Source organism: Haliaeetus albicilla, chromosome 7, assembly GCF_947461875.1.
Source record: "Haliaeetus albicilla chromosome 7, bHalAlb1.1, whole genome shotgun sequence".
NCBI lineage: Eukaryota > Metazoa > Chordata > Aves > Accipitriformes > Accipitridae > Haliaeetus > Haliaeetus albicilla.
Window position 1 is genome coordinate 16925759 of NC_091489.1, and position 19160 is coordinate 16944918.

Sequence of the window (19160 nt, forward strand, 5' to 3'; positions counted from 1 at the left end):
TAACCTCCTACAAAGGCTTTTGGTAAAACACAGGCACCTTAACATTTTTTTTCCTTTCAAACAATTTTTTCCTCTATTTTTTCCTCAGATGGTAAAATCTGAGGAAACCTGTCTCTTCAGAAGTAACTGCTTTGTGCGAATGACATCAGCAGACCACGAGGTTACCACTGGTAAGTTGGCACCCTGAGGGGGATGAAATGAAATCTCTTATCAGCCTACTTGCTCATCTTCTTTTCTACATTTGGTGCCTTTTGTACTATGCAAAGCAAAGGAAATGTTTTGCTCTCCTTGATCCCTCCCCCCTTTTTTTTCCTCTGGAGAAGGAACAATACATTTGACTGGTTTCTCCAAAGTCTCAATTGCTGCTTCAAGTCTGTTTGGTACCTCATTCAGAGGTGAATGATTTAGACCCTCTCCTCTTTCTGCCTCACATCAGACCTTCTCTCACCCACCACTGGGTTCTCCAGAGACTTGTTTCAGGCAGTCTGAAAACCCAAGGAAGCTTAGGTCCAAGGTCTTCCCAGGGGAACAAGACCTCCATAAATGCAGTTAATGTTAGCTTTTACAAACTCCTCCCACCACAGCAAAGGCACTGCTGTCTTGACTTCAAAACCATGGCAGATACAACCTCTTACCAGTTTCCCACTGTGGATATCCTGTTGTAACTCACCTTCTTCAGGCCTCTCTCAGGTCAGAAAGTTTCAGAGGCAGAGACTGTTGGTGTGGAAGGGAGATGACAAGGAGGAGACAATGGGTGAACGTATGGGAAAGTGGCTACAGCACAAGGAGACTCTCTTCCCTGTATATGGGATTTCCAATAGGTGGAGTCAGTATGGCTATTACCTACAAAAACAGGGGACTAACCTGAAAGGTGAAAGCTCCAAGGGAAGATGGGAAGAGGGAGGAACTAGGGTTTGTTGCAGGAGAACATCTGAAATGATGAACCTACCACAACTCACTTTGCCATGGAGGCATCTCGTTTACCAGCCATTAGCCCCAGGAAAGGAAATGGGAGGTAGGGACTTTCTGCATATGTTTTTAATAAGTCCCATGCACCCAGTAAATACATATTCTCCTGCCTCAATGCATCCAGCAAAGTCAAACAGCTCGTGAAAAGCAACAACCAGGAACAAACATGAGAGTCCCTGGGATAAAAAAAAAAAAGAAGTCTTTGCTGGAGACTGGCTGTCTGCATGCTAAGAACAGTTTAATTTTTCCTAAGCTAAGCTTAGAAACAAAGATGCTAAATCACTGCACGATCCTGAGTCTGGAGTACAGCAGGGAAGACTGGATGTCATCGGGAGGATTGCTCATATACTGTCACATGCAGCTCCTCAGCAGATGAGGGAATACGTGGAAGCAGGGAGAGAATGCTACCCCGAGGTGAGGTGGAGGAGAACTTCCAAAAACCTGCAAGGGAAGATTAAAGGTTAAGAAGTGAAACTATACACACAGACCTCTAGTGCTTTTACAAACAACATGCTTTTATAAACTGTGTAAAAAAAAAAAAAATTGTATTTTCCTTTTTGAATAAAATATTAAGAACAATGCATATTTTCTTTCTAAAGAAGCTATTTCTGAGTCACTACACCCAGTTGACACCACTCGACACTTGCAGAGCAGAAGATGCCTGTATCCCCATGCATACTCCGAGAATAGCCGGCAGTTCCCCCCAGGGAGAGGCACAGGAAGCCAGGCCTGGTTTAGGAGCCGTCAGCTGGTGAAGGACGAGAAAAGGTGTCAGCCACCTTGTAAGTGTGACAAGGGGAGGAAAGTGGGCCGAGAGGCAACCGGGTAACTTCAGCACATGACAGAGACATGATAGAAAGGCATGAGGGATGAGATAGTGAAGACTGCTTTTTGAAGGCTGACACAATTTAAAACAGAGTAAGTTTGGTCAAATGTTTATCATAGTCTCTCCAGGAACCTCCACTGTTCCTGTTTATTAATTTTAATGGGATGGTATCTGCAGCTCCCAGTCAGAACCAAGGCTCCCCTGACACATGCATGACAAGAGGATGGGGCCCTGCCATGCATAGCATACAGAGAAGGAAGATAAATAGCGCACCAAGAATAGAGCAGCAGGATAAACTCTCTACATGAGTTTTGGAGACGTTGAAAGTCCAAATTTGCTTTTGCAGGAAATTATTCTGTTCTAAAAACTTGCCTTCATTCCAAACAAAGCCAAATACCAAATTTGAAATTTCCCAAGCTGAAAAAAAAAACACTATAGTGTTGGTTACAAATATAACAACAAACTAAGAACATCTCAAATAGCATTCTGAAGAGTGTAAGTTTCGATTAATCCATGCATCCTGGCTCACCTGAGCAGTTCTATACACTATACACATACACACATCTGTAGTTTTTAAAAATATAAATAGACATCCCCACCTGTCTCTCTGTTTTTTTGCAGCTGCGTCCTCTTTATGTTTCCCCAAGAAATCATGTTTTGACCAAGAAAAATACTCCCTCCCCGGCAGGCAGCCTGCCTTGAGGCTGTAAAGAAACCCATGGACGCAACAGGAATGAAGCCAACAGCGTTCCAGAGACACTTTGGAGAGGGACATAGGACAAACTTCTAAAACTTGGAATGTGCCACACTCACAAGTGCAAACTGTCAGCCTGCCCCTGGCAGGTTTTACCACTTCTGATGGCAACACGAAGGAGGACATGAAGATGTGGGACTGATCTCCCCTAGTTATCTGGAAGCCCAGGCAGCTAGAAGAGAGTCATCCAGGTTCCCTTTATACTCAGCGGAGAGCAAGCGAACCCTCCAGAGAGGGATTCATCCCTTCCTAAGACAGATAGCTAAGGCAGACGGGATGAATCGCCCCCTGAAGGGGCTCTCTCTCCACAGAGAGAGTCCCCCCACCACTGTAGAGGAGCCTCAGACCATGAGCCTGAATTTGATGCCTGTTACAAGCCAGATGAGACGAATCCCTCCCAAAGTGACTCTTTCAAAGCAGTGTCAGTGTCATCTAAGGATGACCCAGCTCAGTCCTCTACTCCACCATGTGCTGTATCTTTCTGTCTCATTAGTTTATATCAGCCAGCAGAGAACGGGTTAGTTTACAGCTCTGGGAAGTGCAGTGCCGCTCTTAAAAAACTGCCTGTGCCAAAATTGCACCCCATTTTTGCAAGATTAATTATTGAGCTTTTTATTCTGGTTACTGTATCTTCAAGAAGTCATTTTCTGCCCCAAAACACTTCTCCACTGTTTAAACCTACAAGACAGCTTCCTTGTTTTAACTCCAAAGTTGTGCCCAACCTGCCGAGGTTTGAGTGTTAGTTTCGCCATTTATTACTATATATCAAGCACTGGCAAATCTTTGTGGTAAGAAGTAAAATCACTCTCATTTTTCTCCCGTCGTTCACTGTAAGTCTGTCACACATTAGGAAACTCTGGCAAAGGAACCAGGGTTACTATGTTTCTTTTCAGAGGTATGAGCTGCTAGGAATACATTAAATAACCCAACTTAATTTTACAAGTGCTGGTTGTATTCTTTGATATTTTCCACTTCAGGGACTATCTGGTTTCCTCAAGCCCAGTAAAGTAATTTTTTTTAATCTTCATGAATGCCAAAGGATTAAAAGATGAATTCAGAGATTTAGAGGAGGTAACTGTAGTGGGTACAGCACCAGAAAGCCTGTCTTCCACCGTAAGCCCTGCCAGTGAGCTGCTCTGTGGCCTTGAACAAATAACTTCACCTCTCTTGTACTTCTGGTTTTTTGTCAATATTTTTGTCTGCTTAAGTGTGTGGTTTCTGGGGCAACTCCTGTGGGTTTCTAGAGTGCCTGCCAGTATAGGATCCCAGCATCAAGCAGAGTGACACCGTAGTACAAAAATAAGGACAGAAAATTTGGGAAGTACAGAGATTTGAAAGGAAACTTCTGCAATATTTTTTTAAACCTCTGACACTACTGGGGTCTTCAGATCTCCAGGCTCTGAAGGCGTAGCAGTTTTTTAAAGGAGTAAGTGCCTGTCATAGATCATAACGGGGAAAAATGTAGTCATCTATGTTTTTATGACGGGCCTCTATTCTGCTTGGATTGGTTATGTTTAATACCTGTGGAGCAGGTAATTTTAATAAATAAAAAAAGAGAGAAAGGGAGAAAGTGTCAGCATGAGGCTGGGTATGGAGTTATTGAGAACAGGAGTGTAAATGTGTCGAGGAAATCCCCAGTGATCCAAAAGGGAATGCAAGTAGCTTTGCAAGCAGCAGAAGCAAGGTGGAATAATTGTACAGGGGTCTTAGCTTTGCAGAAAGATTTTCATTTTTCAAACTGTAAATCAAACCAAATTAAATCAAACCTACATTTCTATAGCACCTTTCATACCGGCCTCTCAAGGCACTTCACACAGAAGGCAAAGCCACCCGAGTGTTTACGAAGGCAGCAGGTCAGAAGAGCGTGCCTTGAGCACAGCAAGGCGTGAGGGCTGGGAGGGAGGCAGCACCGGGCGATGGCACGGGCTGAGGGTGCCCGCCTTCACGGGGCCAGGCTCGGCGCTCCCACGCGGAGGGGAAAGCCAGGAGACACCAGGCCCAACGGGGCCACAGCGCGCAGACCGGCACGTGAGGCGCGAGGCGCTCCTAAGCCACGCCACGTGTCCTCAGGGCCTTCTAAAAGACAAACTTGAGCGAGATGACAACAGAAGAGTTGGTTAACTGCTCCACAAGGACCAACACAGAGAGAGACGAGAGGCGCTCCACGCCTCCACCGTTCCTTATCTACAGGGCACAGCACTGGTGCAAGAAAAGGACGCCCTAGAATTGCACCAGCGTACGCAGCCTGGTGACCGCAGCCGGCAGCTCCTGGGCAGCAGCCAGGTCTTGGGGCACGCGCTCCCCACAGGCTGCCCACCCGGACAGCCCACTTACCAGACGCAGGAAACTCCCCGGCCCTTCCCTGGCATTGCCGCGGGAAAGGCAGCAGGCTGACGTGTCCCCTCAGCCGTATTCAGACACCAGGCCACCCGCTGGACCAGGCAGGATGGAAACTCGTGTACAGCACCACCAGGGCAGTGACACCTTCAGCTGCCACGAAACAGCTCTCTTTGCACCAAGATAAGGAACAAAAAAGCTCTTGGGTGCAAAAGCTGCAAAACCACTGAAATCCTTTCACCGGTGACTCTAGACAGGCTCACCTTTCTAAGGTAAATTCCATCTCTGCTAATCCTATTGGTTAATATTGAAATCAAACACAATACGGTATTTGATATGACAGCCTCCTTCTTATGAAGTCAGCTGCAGCATTTTTTATTTGCATATGATTTAATTACATTTTCATTCCAGGTCTTCCATTTTGTGTACTGTGGGCAAAAGCACATGAATTCTGTATGACTGCAATGCTGGGAGAGATTATAAAACTTAGAATAATGCTGCAATGTTAAGAAATAAGGAAAAGAAGTATTGCTGGTTTAGGAATGAGGCTTCAGGATGATGGGTAAACTGAATAAACAGCACAGTCCCATTACTGAAAGATACAGAGCAACATTTCAGCTGCCCATAGAATTTTTAAGATAGCCACAGCCTTTTTCTGTAAGATACTATACCTTGTTTACAGGCTTGATCTAACCCAATACTTGAGGAGAAAAAGTTCAAAAAGAGCAGAACAGCAGGTCCCCTCAATTCCAGGCAACATGCAACTATGGCATTGCTGGACTTACTCTCTCTGTTTCCAAGAGGTGGGCTGCGGGAATGGGGATATATCTCTGCCCTGCGTTCTCCAACATGCCTGTTTGCTCTGTAATGCTGCTGCTCCCAGATTAACAAGGCGCATTGGAAATCATAAAGATGTTCTGCATAGTCAGAATGGAAAATACAATGTTCGTAATAAAAGGAAACAGCCGAGCAAACAGTTGGATTCTGTGCATCAGTGACCATTATTTGTGGTGGCTGGTTGTGAAAAGCATTAAGGCCTCTCAGGGCCAAACACTTGCTTATTAGCTGAAGGCACACACACAACATTCAAGTGCAAAGTAATATCCCAAGCCACTTGTAAATAGTAGCACGTAATGTAGAATAACTTCACTCTTTGTCACACCAGTTGTAGGCAAGTGGGAGCTTGATGGAACAGCTGCAAGAAAGCGGTGGTAAGGAGAAGCCCCTAGTTGTTTTGTACATGTGGGGAAGGCTTTGTGCATACTTGGGATACAAAATAGATTCCCAGACCCAGTCACTCATGTCCTCAAATCCTGACATGAAGAGTTACTACTCAACTACATTTTTCTTTTAAAAAAAGGCCTGAACTTGTTTCATGACATACATGTTCCTCATTTGTCTACCACATTAGAAACTGATAAGGGAGGGCAAACACTGCATTCTTATATATTCAGTTGATACAGTGGAATGGGCAATGGGAAATATTTCTGGTCTTCTAAGTGCAGAAGATTTTTTCTTGTTTCTGCATTTTGTTCCTAGCTGACTTCATGATTTCACACCACTTACTGCCTTAGTTTACCCATCAGTAGTCTGGGTATAATGATAGCGCTCCTTCTTAATTCAGAATTCATGTTTTCACAGTGAGGTGAGACAAACAGAAGGTCCTTTATGAATGTAAAATATTGATTTTTTTTTTCCCCCAGTTTGCACAAGGTCTAGAAAATTATATGGTAGCCAACATGCTCCTTGAACACAGCATAAACTTCCTTCTTTTCTTCTTCAGAAAGACTCTTCTTCAGAGATTTCCAGACAAAACCAATTCAAACAGGGCTGCCTGCCTATGAAGAATGGGGATGAAAAGCCAATTTTGGTTATTTTAGCATTAAAATGTTTCAGTCATGACAATCCTTGACTTACTGGTCATTGGTCAGCACCTGTTGGATGGCATGGCACAATTAAGATTTCTGTCTTTCTAAAATTTAAAGGGAATACAGTGTCCCAATTCCTTCATGATCACAAGGAATATTTGTCTCTATTATCCTAGGTAATAAGAAGGTAAACTCATAATATGAATTCCCAAGTTTTTATCCTTGAAAACAACTTTTTATTCATGCCAGAGCTTAAAATTATTTGAAGTCAGTGTTCCTCTGTGCAAAGCCTTCAGTGTTAATGTTTCACTAGTGCTAGGTGCATTTCCTCCAATGTTGAAATTGTGAATACATGGAAACGGAAAAGCAGGCAACAGTATTCTCTGGATTAGCCATTTCTATAATGCACATGAAGGCTTTAAAAAGTTCAGGACCAAATTTGGAAAACTGCTGCTTCCTCTGAGGAGAAGGAAAGAACTGATTAAGACATAAATATGGAACAATTCCAATTAATGATGTAGTTAAAAGATGTGAATAGCAGATTTGTAAGTGGTAAGTGGTTTTCTTCTTTGAAAGAAAACTCACAGTCTTGTATTTTTTCAAGATCACATCAGTTTTTCTTGCCATTTTGAACACTTCACATTCCTTTTCTGGAGCTATAATTTTAGACTTCTATAGAGACAATATCAAGAAACTCCTTTTTTCATGCACACAGGCATTTCAACTGAGATATATTCACCAAGCAGATATGTGGTAAACATAGGCAAGGCAGCACAGCCCTTTAATGCAAACATATACACACACACACACAGAGAAATGTTTCAATACAAAAGGTAAAGGAAATACTGACTTTACACACAGTTCATGCTCATTAACATTTGTGAGCTCTTTTTGCACCGTAACTGGAGGTAGGATCATAGCAAAGGGAGACATAACTAGTCTAGGCACTAAGAGAAGTGACTTTCCAACAGCATGAGGGGGTTATGCAAGCCCACCAAGGTCCTTATATGCATATTTGCATGGTTGAAGCCCATTCTCAAGGAGGCTTCACAGCTCTTGCTACCCAAACCAGCCAGAGAAATACTATAAATGTTTCAGATAAAGGCAGATAAAATCTCACATGTGTGGACAACAAGATCAGCAAGCTATGTACTTGTGCTTCATGAATAAACCACTGTAAATAATAAACTTACCTGTACTATGTAATTATCTCAATCTCTTTTTCCATGCAGTGATTTTGCCGGATGAAAGCAAATCAGAGAAACTGGATTTTCGCATAGATGCTTCAGTCTCATAACAAGGAATGATTAGTCCCATCTTTCTCTTTCCCTGCTTCTCACACCCCAGGACAGCTCTGTTTTTTACTCTAATGTTGGCAGAGGGGTGTGAGTAGTTCTTGTAATTCAATCATCAAGCTTTAGGACTGCTTCCCAAGCCTAAATGGAAGCCAAATCTCAAAGCTGCATGTGTCCTATGGCCTACTGGGATCTAAATACAACTAATTTCTTCTGGCTGAACTGTAATAACGAAGATTGTGAGTGCTCAGTGATAAAACTGGGGACACCGTATTTAAGGCAATGGAAGTTATACCATGTGCAAAATCCTATTCCCCAGACCAAGATGGAAATGCTGTTGTTGAATGTCGCAAGGATAAAACAGAAGAAGAGTATAATTTATGCATTATAATTGAAATCAAGGAAGCATTTCCTGCTAATGCTGTCATGCCTGCTTTGCAAGACTAACCCTAATGACCAACAATTGTACTTTTTAATACAATTTCCGAAACAAGTGGTGGCTAGGGAATAGTCCCATTGGAACACACACCACACTTGCCTCCCCTACATTTCTTCATGTACAATTCACAGATGATTGCTTTGCAAGACTGTGGATGCACGACTTACTCTGGAAGAGTGAAGAGTCCCATAAAAGCATTTACTAACAGACTCTCTGGCAGGAAAATCCACCTCAGTGCAGCTCCAAGCCACTCTAAACTTTTTTTAATCACCTAATGAAGAGTGTTTGCCTTTCACTGTGGGGAATGGACAGGCAGGTTTGGAAAAAAATAAGAACTAATCCAAACCATTGTCCACAAATGTGGGTGAAGTAAGCAGCCTGTGTCCTTCTAGTTTAAATAGGAAGCAGAGAAAAATTAATTATTTCTTTGTATTTCTGACCCAGCAAAAAGCCATATAAGAAATACTCTAAGAAAACCATGCTGTCAAGATTTTCAGATCAAGGTTTACAGCTGCTTTTGCTCAAGGCTGAACATGTTCAGGTGGCATATTTTCTTTGAGGATAATCACATGAAGCGCCGAAAAACATCACTATTTGCTGAAGGGATAAGAATGGTCACTTCTTACAAGTACTAGGCAGGGTAGCTTTAAGGAATTGGTTGATTCAGCTATAACCTGTACAAATCCTTAAATACTACACAAATGAAGCAAAAAATCATGGAGAATAGCCTGAGACTTCCCATTCACCTTTCTAACATTTTTCAGGATACTACCAACACGACATTTTACCTACTGGCTGATGTTGGCTGCATTTGCCTGTGCCCAGACAAGCTCCCCTCTCCAGTACTAGGGCCAATCTAAGGAGGTACATTTAGGCACAAAAACTACCATTGGAAAGAGCCACATCCTCACATTTTCTTCCTTCTTATCATTTCAGCTTAGCCCTTTCTTGTTTCTCCAGCATAACTACTTATAGCAAGAATATTAGCAAATGATGTAGCAGTGATAAAAGCCATTGGTCATTAAAAAGAGAAGGCATCCTGGGTTTAAGCACTAATAAGAGGGCATTAGCACTATAATTACTGCCACATTAGGCCACATTAGTGCCACATCCATATCTGTGCCAGCCAACTCTCGGAAACCCAAATCTTTTTTGTTAATTGTTTTTCATGATGCTTTTGTCTCTCATGTCTCTCCAACTGCAAGCCTGGCTAGTCAGGCTCTCCCCTCACTCCAAGATCTTATATGGAGAAGTGTGTTGGCTCCCAGCAAAGAGAATGCACTGAACACACACACACACACACAAAATCCTAAATCTTCCCTCATTCTTATCTGCCTGAAAAACACACATGAAAGATTCATGGATACCTCCATACTAGTGTTGACATATCATAGAAAGCAATAAGACAGCTAAGAGAAATTAGCTTTTATGTAGCTGTGTCTGCCAAGACTAAAATCTTTTCCACCTCCAGTCACTAAGGGTCTTCCTAGAGTAAAATCCTTTTTGGATCCTAAACTAGACTGCTTTTGATTTTATTCAGTCTAGTATAAGATCCTCCTTGCTCCTGAATGTAAAGATACAGGATCAATAATTTCATCATAGCAATAATTTCTACTCTGTGTCAGATAGGAATTGTTGACAGATGATGCTCCATCTGTCACAGTATTTTACAGTAACAAGCCAAAACACAGCATAAAAAATATTGTAAACTGTACTGTTAGGAACCATTGCAACAGAGCATCCTGGGTTTTTTGTAAATAAAAGTTATTAGAACAAAAAGCCCCAGTTCAAAGCTTGGATCCGGAGACAGGTATAGCTATTTAGCATCTTTACACAAAGGGTTTGAAATCTAATAGTGCAAGGCACTATTTAAAGTAGATTTACATGGACAGACAACCACACGCCTGCTCTCCTCACACTTGGAACTGGGCAGTGGAAGCTAGATCCTATCCAGAAGCTGTGCTACCACCCTTGCATGGTGTCAAGCCCCAGCCACCACTCTAGTTATGTATTCATATTCCCCTGGATCAATGTTTAAATGGAGCAATCACATAATGGTCTCTGTCTACTTATTGCAGCACGCACAGGGCCACATGTGTTCAATGGGGTTAAGCCAACAAGTATGGGGGGGTAGGGATGGCAGATGGTATGGAAACAGAGTAAACTTTGGGAGGGCCAGAGATGTGTGATCCCTGCTGGCACCCGCTAGCACTGCTAGCGAGGAGATCCTACAGTTCTCACCTTATCCCTTTCTCCTCCTTTTTTTTTTTTCTGGTGATAGCCAGAACAGATTCAGCATCTGGTTCTTCTGCAAGGGTACACTCTTTAAAATGTATGCCTCTGTCTAACCTGAAGGTGTGGCCCATCCTTTAATTTCAGTGTCATTCAAGTTTCTAACCCCCACATGCTTCCCCTTCCTTCCCAGAACATCAGAAGCTTGAAGGCAGGAAAGATGGATGATCCTGCCCTTGAACCGGCACTCATTTTCCAAGTCAGCTTTCTATCACAGCCTCCCTGCTAAAGCTGTTTCCCACTAAAACACATAGACGTGGACAGAAACAAAACAAAGCGCCTGATGCAGTAGAACATACTGGAACATAATGTACAAATCAATGATCATTTCAAATTTAAAACTTCATGCAAGTCACACAAACCAGAACCACTCAGCTTTGCACAGTCCTCGATGCAGTGCTCTGTACAAAAAGAAAAAGAGCAAGACAGAAAGGGAAAAAAAAACCCTACATAGAAAAATAAAAAATTACATCAAACTTGATTTATTTTCTGTATTTGCCAGTATATTCTGGGCTTAATTCGTCTTGTATCACAGCTGTTTTCCTCCTTTCCACCAAGCCCAGTCCAATGGCACAGCTTCCTCAATGTTTTCTCTGTGTTTGCTGGGTGAGCAAAGCCTTTTCATTTCACACATCATTTACAGCTCGCTGCTGTGATTTCAGAAAGTCAGTGGGCTTTTACCAAGCTAACAAGTGAGATAAACATTTTGTGTGTCTGCTAATTCTAAAAGTTCTGCAGATTTTCTGACAGTAGGTACCCTGAGCAGTCAGGGAAATTCAGTGGTTTCAATTCGATTTGCACCACATGGCAAACAAGTTTGCCCAGAAGTCAGTAAATAAATCAGGAAGAAAGGGAGGTAAATAAAGAACAGACTGTTTAAAGTCATATCCTATTCCTATAATGCAAACCTAATTCCTCTCAACTCTCAATGTATTTTACATGCCTCACTAAATTTATTCACTCACTCCTGATTTGAACCAATAGATGAAAGGTAAAAATTTCTTTCTGTCTTTACTGACAGCGAGCCAAACCTAGACATCTTCTCCTGGTGTAAGGGAATGACTGTTCACTCAGGGACAAATATTGGATAATGCATCCAACTGCCCAGTGTGTCCAAGTCGAGCTTGTATTTTCAAGATCAGTAGACATGAAAGACACAAGAAACTGGATATCGAATCTGTACATATAGGATTTTATCTGGTACTCACCAAGCTTAATGGCAGACTATTTATTTTAAAGGTGCAGAACCAGAGCCCTATATGTGTATATGTAAATTGGGCAACTATTTGTGCAAATAACAATATGATGTTACAAAGGTAAATTACAGATGCAAGTTGGGTGTGGTTTTTATATATATACAGCTGTATGTCCAAAGCTTTTTAAAGTGTGGTTCTGTTTGAGCAAAGAGAAACAGAAAAAGCAAAACTAAACAGAAAAAGTGTGAATCTTTCCAGAGAGATTTTTTTCATGTGAGAAGACCCGAGTCCATTCTTCTGTGCAGCCAGAGATATGATTACTTACAGTCAATATACCACCTTATATTAAAACAACAACAACAAAAAAGGCATTAAAAAAAAAAAATGTAAAAATTTTGCTGCCTGGTTTATTGTGGGGTTTTGGGGTTTTGGGTTTGGGTGGGTTTTGGGGTTTTTTTTCACATCACTAGTAGCACCCTCCTATGCACAGTGAGCTTTGGCACTGCAAAATGACTAATTCCTTCTGGATCCTTAGAATGTCATCACCATCAAACCTCAAGATCAAAATTATTAAATGAAAGAATTACCTGTCTTATTTATTAGCAAAAGGAGAAGAAAGGGAACGGTGAAGCATTTCAACCTCCAGGCCAGCAACAAGCAAGCAAAGGGCCTGATTCTGTTACTTTCATTTAACTGCATTTAATAGCATAATAAGGCATGATCATATCTAGCAGAACTGGCAATAAAATGGCTATTCAAATTTAATCGGTATGGGAGAATAAGGACTAAAAAAAGGATGAGGGAAAAAATGGATGGATGCCTTCTATCTGGCATCGCAGTCCAGAGAGACTGGAAAGTGATGATTGTCTCATGTTCCTTATTTCACACAGCAATATGTTGTAAAGAGGATGGAACCAGTCACATATGTTCTGGGCCTGGCTGGGATGCGTCTGTTTTTTACGAGCATGAAAAGAATGTTTCTCCACATTAATAAGGACTTCAGGAAATACACAGCTACATCTTCCAAACCAAAGAAGAGAAAGCCAGAGTGAAGAAGATGCAACCTTCTGAAGCAAAGTTATGCTTAAGGCAAAACCTTAAGAAATTGGAAGTGAGAGGCCCCCCAATAAACTTTAGCCTCGCATCCCCTTTGCCCTGGCAGTGCTCAGAGAAATACCCATATTGCTGAGGGAAATCTCTTGTATATACACCCCCAGGAAACTAAAGATCTAATTTAGGAAAATATTAAAAATCTCAGACCTTACATGTATGCTCAAATTTAAGTATGTGCTTAAATGTGTTCCTGAAAGATGCTCTAGTTGTGTAACTCATTTATTTCAGCTATCATCAACCCTGAATAGCTAAAAATTGAACCATCAGCATTTTAGTTATATCACATCAGAGCTAATTTTTAAGTTTGTCTTTTGAAGGATGCTGACTGCTGTATCTAAAACATCCAAGGTCTTTTTCTTTTGGGAAGAGGAAATGTAGCAGATCAGGCAGAAATGCACAGGGGTCTCTGAATATTTTTGCTATACATTGCTGTGCAAAACCAATTATTTCATAAATTTAAAAAAAAAATGCAAAGCAGGATATTTCAAACAGGAAACAACATAAGTAGCACTGGTTTTGAGAGAAATAATCATGTTATTATGGAATACTAATCCAAGTAAGCTTCTTTATATTCCAAAACATTGTTTTATACATGGCATTTTGTATTCCTTTTGGTGTGTCTTTTAAAAGGGACGCAATATTTAGGAATTGAACTATTAGACCTCAGCAAGGCTGTTATCTCAGGAAGAGAAGGACTCATTGCAAGTACTTGAGAAAGACAACAAAACAGTGAAGTGAAAAATGCCTCCAGTGCCAAAGATATTTTTAAGATATCATTGAACAATGTTAGCAAAATTAACACTTGTAAGAAAGTAGAAAAGGAGAGACAAGCAGGGCTCAGGCAAATGCTAATTGGGGAGTTTTTCAAATTCCTGTTCAGAGAGGAAAAACAGTCTCCTGGGTAGAGCTCCCCTGGGATTTGGGAGGCAGGAGCTCTCTCCCCAGCCATCACCCCCTGCATCCCCAGGTGACCCTTTGCATTTAAAGCCAAGATGTTCCCCGATCTGCAGAACAAGAGCCATGAACTTTGTGGAGCACTTTGAGATCTGCCATTGCAAAATTCTGTGTCAGGAAAAGGAATTCCAAAATCTGCAATTAGTTGTACACAAGGGTGTCGCATAAAGCTGATCAGACATTTCTACCACCAGATTTTCTTTTGAAATCTGTTTAAAATTTAAGTGTGTAATAGTAAGATGCCTGAGCCTTGTCCCCATTGCAGCCTGGAACCAGCAGGAAGACCTAGTGGTGAATTACTGCCTCTAATTTTTCATTTTAGTGTATACCAAATTCCCTGTATTTCAGTTGTTCTGAAGGCAAATATAATAAGATTTTAAAAATGAAATTTATATGAAGCTTTTTCTCTCTAAATACTTCTCCAGGTATTCACAAGTCGCACCTCATTACATCTTCAGGAGGAAAATAACTACAATGCCCATTAAAGAGGGCTGCACAAATGCAAGAGAAGTCACTTGCCCGTATTCCCCCAAATGGTGGCCAAGGCAAAAATGGCTTCCAAATCCCTGAAATTTCCAGTGAAACTATTTGCACAGTGGTACCTGAAAAAGCTCTGTGTCTTAGGGAAAAAAAGTCATTGTGGGTAAATTTGGGATTGCAGCTGTTAATAGAAGGTAAGAAATAAATTACACAGGCCTTCATTTACACTGTGCAGCTGCAGCTCACGTCAGTGGAAGCCATCCACATACCTCGAGGACAGACTGATGCAAAACATCACACCTTCAAAAGCAGAGGAGCTGTTACTGGGCTTCTGGTATCCCAGCTGGGCACTTGTGAAAATGTTACCCATAACAACAATTCTGCTGATGTAATCCCTTCATGCCTTTTTTTTTTTTTTTTTTAATGTGGGCACTTCAAACTTCAAGCAAAACATACAGGTTAATTTTCCTTCCTTTTACTGGAATGTTGGATAATTTCTGAGAGTTCATAGCGGGGCAGAGAGAGAGAAATGATAACTTTAAATTGCAGAGGAAACACTACACTTTATTTCTTAATGTGAATGTGGCCTAAATGGTGATACCTAGCTTTAGTGGAAAAGGTATTTTAAAGCTTGCCTGCAAAAATACTCTGTCCCCCTTCCTTATGGTAGTCTCCTTCTCCCTCACATCTTTCCAGCTGCACTGAAGTTATGCATATTAGAACAAAGGTACCACACATTTCTGGACTGAAAATTAATGTGGTCCCTCTCTTACATGTTAATTGCCAGGAATGGGATCAGAAAGAAATACTGAGGTGAAGTCTAGATATAAGAGTGCTAACAATAAATATTCCTCAGGTCTTTTGGCCTCAGACATAAGATTAAATGTCCCTATAACTCTTGGCCTAATATCTCAGCCAAACCGATAGCACTGACATAGGTTTACAGGCTTCTTTTTTAGTTTCTACTCTTTTTCACCACTCATTAGACTTTGGGACTCTAAAATGGCCTTTGTTCCTGCTAGCAACATTCTCCTATCATCCAGATTAAGGATTCATGCACTTCCTTTACTTGTAATGTGTCTTTTTGTATCCACTATAACGTTCTGACAATCATGCACAGTTGCTGTAAAGGAGAAGAGATATTTTCCAAGGTCTCTGTTCAATTATTAGTGTATCTGTAATGAACTATTCTGGTTTAATTGCAGAATTTGTCTCTGCTGTACTATGGACAAAATAAAACACAACAGAACATTAATTTAAATAGCAAAACTGATGTTCACAGCAATATAAAAAAATATTCCAAAGCTGAGGGTGCTTTTCCAATTTGCTCCATCTGATGCAGTGATTCTTTTGAGAAGACCATTAGACTCATACACCTGATGCACAGAGGGCTTAACAAAAGAACAAACATGAACACTCACACATTCGAAAAAGAATGGCGCACCTCTGAATTGCCACACAGCAAGTAACTCCACATCACAGGAAAATGTTTGAGGCAGAGTATTAGATGTTCAGCCATAGATGGATCAATCTTTATATCAAGTGATTTGGCAAAATCAAAAGAGGTATCTATCTGGGAGGTGGTACAATTTACATTTAGGGCAGCAGCATGGAGAGGCTAAAACTGCTGTATTCTCTTTGATTGCAGTGTACTCATCTTTCACCTTGAAGTGAAAAAGGCATCATTTACGCTTCCTTTGTTTTTTTTTTCCTTCAAATGCAGTTGCCACATTTGGGGACTAAATTTATTGTGACTTCAGCCTGATTTTTCAACACTGGTTGATTCAAGTCTCCCATGCCTTCAACAGTAGCTGTAGAGGAGCAAGTTTTGACTTTTATGGAACACAGGGTTGTGTACTTTTGTGTTGCGTACAATTTACAGGGTTGGGCGTACAATGCCAGTGGCAAATCCCATATTGCCCCATGTTGCTGATGTGCTTGGTAGGTAGTCTGGACAATATTCTACTTTCAACACACACACACACACACACACTCACTTTCCGGTCCTCTCCAAATAACAAACCATTACGATTAAAGAACATACTAAACTGAGCAGAGAGAAAGGCTTTTGAAAACACTGCCTTAACTCTTCAGTGCACCTTTTGTTTGTAAAATGGCCATAATCATTGCATCATATTATCTAATTTTACCTAATGCCTCTCTCTACAGTATCCTGTAAGACCCAGGGATGACAGGGCCTATAAAACTATGTTGTTACCCATTTTTCCTATTAATGGAGCGCCACTTCTGTCTGTTTCCCGTCAGGAACCCTGCTGTACAATGTCATATATAATGCATTTCTATAGCATGCTGCTGAGCAGCTCTCTTCCACTGTCTCAGTCTCACTTTGGAAGGAACAACTTGCCAAGAACTGCTAAGACCTCCATACAAACAACCAGAAATTAAGGCTCCGCAGGGGAGCACATTGCTGCCTTACAGCAAGGAAATAAGAAGCGGGGCTATAGCCACCCGTGAACCGATCATCTTTTATCTCAGTTTAGTCAGCTATCCTCACAGCAGCTTTCCTACGTTTCCTATTCTTTAATTTCCATCCAGTAAAAGGGCTCCCACGGCTGAGGTGCAAGGACCTTGACACTCACATCCTGTTAGCACTGTATCACAAACCTTCAGAAGCACCACTGAGCATCTTGTTCTCCCACCACCACCAAAGCAGTAATGGTGTTACTCTTACATGCACCACCAGCTAAGGTTAAGTGTTATATCTGTTTAATATCTCACGTACTTTCTATCCAGGACTCTCCTCTGGTGTCGGGGGATGAACTAACTACTCACTTGTGTCTCCAATGTGTGTAAATTAGCATTTACATGATATAATTCCCCATCTGAACACACATTAAAGAGATACTTATTTCAAAGCCACTCTTACAGGACATATATTGATTCACACCACACAAAGTCATCACCTCTCAGGGCAAGGGGATTTGATTTACACATGACCCCATGGTGCACAGGGAGAGGTCAAGCTGCCATGAGCTATGATCCTGCCCGAAATGTCCACGGATCTGGAGGAATGGTGCTAGCTGCTTCCTCTGAGCCCTGCGCCCACAGCCTGCTGCCAGGGAGGAGTGCAGTCAAGGTCACAGCAACACAGCCCTTTCAGGGCAATCCTTGCCATTGCCTTGAGGGAAATGTCTCTCTGCTCTTCCATCTAAGCGGTCTACCCCTTTCTGTGAGACATGAGTTTCCTGAACTTTGCTTTTCCAACTCAGCAACACAAGTTGCTGTATAGGTCAGTCATCACATGTCCCCCTCCAAGGAGAGAGTTTTAATAGTCCTCTCCTGACATCTTTAATAAGCAGCCTGACAGGTTATGCAGCTTCCAGTCATTTTATTGCTACGAGCTGGGTAAAAGCTAGTGGAAGATGGTGGGCGTAACACTTCATCCTTTCATTCAGAATAAATTCAGAGAAGCCATTAAGGTTCTTTATGAAGCCAGATGTTTGAAACAATAATGATCTCCACCCCAAACATAACTACATGCCATCTCCCAAAACAAAGACACATGTGGACAGAGAGGTTTCACAGGCAATTATGTTGTGAGGGATTGTGCGTGACAGAAACAGCAAGACCAGAAAAGCTGAGGAGGAAGACAAAAAAGACCCCGTCTCTATTCTGACAAAACAGGAAAGAATAAGCATCTGGATGAGCAGGGGCTGGGGCAGAGAGACCTGACCCTGTGTGTAAAGAGATTATCTCCTGCCTGATCCCCTGCGGGTTCAAGGGAGCAGTTCCTCGTGCATTCTTTGTCATAATACAAGATTTCATCAAGATCACCTGATTGCCTTATCCATCTCTTCTCCTAACAAAAGAGCGGCAGTACCCTGAACTTCAGCTAACTTCTCAGGTCAGATATGCATAACATCAAACCTAAAGGATTTTTAGTATCTGTGCTCACACACACCATCTAATGAGTGAATTAAACTCAGATTGTATTTTGGGGGTTGGGGTCTTTTTTAACCACTACACAAGCTGTGCAGACTTCACTGTCTCCCCAGCCCCACACACACAGTTCAGAGGAGAAACCACCCGGCCCTGGAGGACACTGAAGTCCAAGATGGAAACTTGCTCAGTGTTTGGTGATCCTGGTAAATTTGCAGTCACAGTAACATTTTGCATTTTCTTCCACAAAAACAGTACGCACTTAATGGCTGCTCAGGTGTAATAATGACTGTATTCCCTAGCCAGTAATAAGCGAAGGGTTACTATTTATTTAACAGATATTCATGACAGCCACATACAAGATTTTAAGGGGAAAATGTGGAGGAAAGGGGAGAAAGGAGAATGGCCATTCTACAAACATATACTGTATACTTTTCATAAATTAGTTGCTCTTATTTGCAGTACTTTTTTTAGCTGTTGGATGGATCCACTGCAATTCAAAGCTATCATATGACTGGTTTTATTCTGCCTCTTCTCAGCTCAAAAAAGTGCAGTCTTAAGAAAGCAGTGCTTTGGACCACTTGTACTGATAACAGAAGGGAGAACATGTCCCAGCTTTTGAGCGAACCACATACAACAACCATTGACAACCCTTCCCTCTATCTCACTGTGCTAGAGCAACAGGCTTGCAAAACACTGTTGCTCTTCTTCAGCTGCCTCAAAGCATCACATCTTTC

At 41.7% G+C, this 19160-nt stretch overlaps 1 long non-coding RNA gene across 1 annotated transcript in view; it reads right to left on the minus strand.

Moving 5' to 3' along the window:
• Positions 1-1190: 1190 nt before the first annotated feature.
• Positions 1191-19160, minus strand: part of LOC138685846 (uncharacterized) — a 45970-nt gene continuing 28000 nt past the window's right edge. The window contains exon 2 of the long non-coding RNA XR_011325228.1: positions 1191-1410. This is a non-coding gene — a long non-coding RNA (uncharacterized lncRNA). The remainder of the gene's footprint in view (positions 1411-19160) is intronic.